This window comes from Bison bison, unplaced genomic scaffold, assembly GCF_000754665.1.
Source record: "Bison bison bison isolate TAMUID 2011002044 unplaced genomic scaffold, Bison_UMD1.0 scf7180017457476, whole genome shotgun sequence".
Lineage (NCBI taxonomy): Eukaryota > Metazoa > Chordata > Mammalia > Artiodactyla > Bovidae > Bison > Bison bison.
In genome coordinates, this window is record NW_011371590.1 from 10,518 (window position 1) to 14,595 (window position 4,078).

The window sequence follows — 4,078 nt, forward strand, 5'->3', positions numbered from 1 at the left end:
CTGTCGGGGCGGGCGGAGCCCGGGGACGCTGCTCTGCCGCGTGTGTGGGGCCTCGGGTTCGGTGGACGCCGAGCGGGCTCCCGGTGGACCCGGCGGCGGGCACAGCGGGAGCCGGGGACAGCTGCGCCCGCGCCGGCCGCCGTTCGGCGGATCAGAGTCTGGCAGGGCAGGGGGCGTGCCGGGCCTCGCGCCTGGCCCTGCGTGACTCAGGGGCCACATGTCCCCGGCGGTGGGGCCGGCGACAGCCTTTGCTGCTCAGTCTATGGCTTTAGGTGGAGGTCCCAGCCTGCCCAGAAGTGTGGCTTGAGTTGTTTCTGTATTTTTTAACAGCTTTATTGCGGTGTAGTTTGCATATCGTAAAACTCCTCATTGCTTGAATTTCAAACTCCTAAGAAGTGCTTTTGTAAAGCCTTTTCTTGGGGGCAGGAGCCTCTTCACACATTTGGGCGTCTGACTCTCTGATTCCAGCCCCCAGCCTGGCCCAGCTCCCACCTCAGCCTGCCCTCCGGGGACCGAAGCCCCGCCCCCCTGAGGCTGCAGCCCGCGAAGGCCGCGCTGGGAGCCGAGCCCCCGTGCGCTCCGGTCCTGTTGCGGGGGACAGCTGCGTGGGCACCTCCTGAGACACCCAGGCTGCACCACGGGCCCTTCGGGCATACCCCTGCCTGCGTCCCAGACCTCTGCTGTCCCAGGCTGCGTGGTGCCCTGTGACCCCGGTCTGTCGGCTGTACTGGTGGTGGTGGTGCCACTCAGCGTGCCCAGCGCCCTGCGTGGCGCACGGCAGGATGAGGTGAAGGTCACATGTGTGTATCACTGACTCGGTCACTCTGGGGAACTGAAGGAAGGGGCTGTTTCAACAGTGCTTGCGAGCTGGGGCTGGAGCGGAGAAGTTATAGCCATCACTAGGTGCTGAGGACAGTATTTTGTGGGGGAAGAATAGACCTTTTGACTTGAGTCAGGTGTGGGCCCCTCTCAGCAGTGGGAAAGGCCAGCCTACCTCCCAGCATGGTCAGCGCACCAGTGTGGACTCGGCACAGCCTGGCAGGTGGGTTTCCATGGCAGGATGGCACACACACAGGCAAGGGGAGGAAGGTCAAGAGAAGAAAACTCAGAAAAAAGTGACCTGCAGGCCCCACAGGTCACGTGGAGCGGGGTGCACACATCCCGTCCGTCCCCGAGTCCAGGCTTGGGCTCAATGCCCCGTCACGAAGGGTGCTAGGACTGCCCTTCCGGGAGATGGGTCCAGGGGGCAGGTGTGTCACTGTTCCGTGGAGGGGCTGTGTCTCGGGAGAGGGACCGAGGCAGGCTCCACAGAAGCCTGGCTCCGAGCAGCAGGGCAGGCCCGCAGGTGGTGGAGAGGGGTTTGGGGCAGGTGTTCTTGTGGACTGGCTGTGGTTTAGGAGGTGAATGCACAGCAGTGGTGGGGGTAGGATGTGAATAGCAGGGGTGATGTGGTGCGGGTTCCAGGATTGGGGTGCCCTGCTTTGGAACGGGGTAGGGCATGGCTGGGCTAGTGTGTGGGGGGGGCAGCACAGAGGAAGGGCCGGACCCAGGCGTGGGAGTTGGTGACCAGCGGGAGCCTGGGAAGCAGGGAGGGCAGTCATAACCCCCTGCACATGCCCGGGCCACTCCTCCCTGCCTCTAGGCCCGTGATGCCCTTGTGCCAAGGGAGCAGGTGAGGGCTCTCTGGGACTCCGAGAGCCTGCTTGGGCAGCCTGGGGGTCTGAGGGAGGAGCCGGGTCCCCGTCACGTGTTTAAGGGCCTGGGGCGGCCCTGCGGTACGTCACATCGCGGTGGACGGTGGCCTGGCCCAGCGGTAGCATTGTGGTCAGGTTCTGGATGCTGGTTTTTTTTGGGGGGGCAGGGATTGTTGGGTCTTCATTTCTGCAAGTGGGCTTTCTCAGTCTGAACATTGCTGGACTCATGGGGGCAGGATGTGCCAGCTTGGTCAGTGGACGCCAAGCGGGCTCCCGGTGGACCTGGCGGTGGGCTTAGCGGGAGCCGGGGACAGCTGCGCCCGTGACGGCTGCTGCTTGACCAGAGTCTGGCAGGGCAGGGGGCTTGACAGCACGAGTAGCTGCGAGCGGGTGCTGCGAGAAGGGCGGGCGCAGCATGTCCTCCTGCGCTCTCGTGTCAGCAGTTGCTGGGTGCTGAGTTGGTACCCAATCACGTGGCATCGCGTCGAGCTTGAAGGAGGTGGACGCCGTGTGAACGGTGCTGCTCACTGGGGCTCTGGTCCTGGGGCCGCGCTGCGCACCACACGCAAATGCCAGGCCTTGACTGTGGCCGCGGGAGGTCTGCTGTGCAGGCAGCTCAGCCCTGGGGGGTGGGAGCCCAAGCACTGCAAGCAGCAGGGGCGGCTGTCGGTGGGAGCGTGGGTTTGGGGGAGTTCAGTCCCTGCATTGGGGCATCCCAGAGGGAGGCTTTTGAGTTGAACCCGTGTGTCTGCTGGCGACAGGTGGCCCCCCAGCAGCCGCCTGTTCGACTCTTGATGTGACGCTGGTTTGGGCAGCAGCTCAGCCTTCTGAGATAACTCACTGACACCCATGCAGCGGGCGAGGACGGTGGGGCCCAGCTGCCCAGTGGCCTCGGGCTCAGCCGGGGTCTGGGCGATCTCCCGCAGGGATGGCCCTTTCCACGGGTCCTCCCGCTCTGCACGCAGGTGGGACCTGGGCTTGCGAAGGAGGCCTGCAGTGAAGGAGATGGCAAGGAGCAGTAGGTGCCAGGCGCCTCCACCCTCCTGGGGGCTGCAGCCCACCTGGGGACTTCTTTTGTGTTAAAGCCCACTTCTAAGGTTGCCCTCCATTGTTAGCGCTATGAAGCAGGGTTGTTCTGGATGAAGGTGAGTGAGTGTGCCGTAATTAGGGCTTTCACCATCTTTTTTGGATTCTCTGGGAATACAAGCTCCGTCTCTTTATTTTTAAAATGAAATATTTGTACAGAATCCGTGTCTCCTGCATTGACAGGCCGGTTCTTCACCACTGAGCCACCAGGGAAGCCCTCCGTTTCTCGATGGACACCAACCGGTGTCCTGGCCGCCTGGAGTCAGCACAGGCCCCTCACATTCAGGGCTTGGCCCCACACGGCTGCCCCCACCCCACCTCCGATGGCAGTGGGTGGGTGAGGCCTCCTGTACTTCAGACCCACTGACTGTAAATTGAGGGTTTTCATGACCCCTCCTTGGGGTCAATGATTTGCTAACAGAGCTCGGAAAACTCAGAGAATCTCAAGTGTCGGCCTGCTGGGAGAGACACCAAGGGCCAGGTACAGGGGTGGGGAGGGCAGCCAGACCCCCTCCGTGCATTTCCCGTGTCCAACTAGAAGCTCTCCAAACTCCCTGGTTTAGAGTTTTCTAGAGGGCTCCACTGTGAAGGTGCGCTTGATAAATCATCAGTAAGTCACCTCTAGTTCCCCTCACCCCCAGGAGATGGGGGTGGTGGTAGAGGGGCCATCCGGCCCCATCGCTCAGGAAGCCCTGGGGGGTCTGGGTGCTGCCGGCAGGGAGAAGCCCCCGCACCTGCTGCCTCAGAATCTCCCCAGGGCAGCCGCCCCCCAGCTCCTTCGTCTCCTGTTAGCTTTGCCTGTCCTCCAACTCCCTGTAACTGGAATTATTCTATAAGTAATTTTTTGTGTCTAGTAGAAATGCCATTTAGCAGAATGTCATTTTGTTGTGTAAAGTCAGTGTGTTCCCATCTGGAGCGTGTTTTGGGGTGTGAGTTAAGTGTGAGGCCAGGGCTGGGCACGCGGAGCACTCCTTGCTTTTTACCACCTTGCCCGAGAGAAGTGAGGACTTGGAAAATAAACTGGAGGCTCGGAAGGCCCAGGAAGGGTTTGGTTCCTGGTTGGAGGTTCCTGACACTTGACCCCTCACATCTGTCACCCTGAGTACAAAGGTGGCCGGCCACCCGCCTGCAGTGCGGGAGGGTGCAGTGCAGCCCGGAGGGGCCGAAGGGGCCGCAGGTGTCTGGGCGGGCGGCTGCAGCAGCGTGCGGTTCGGGTGGGGTTTGGGCACGAGTTTAGAGCCTCTGTGGTGTCCCTGTTATGATCCTTTTTTTTTGTTAGTTCTACCAGTTTATGGCTA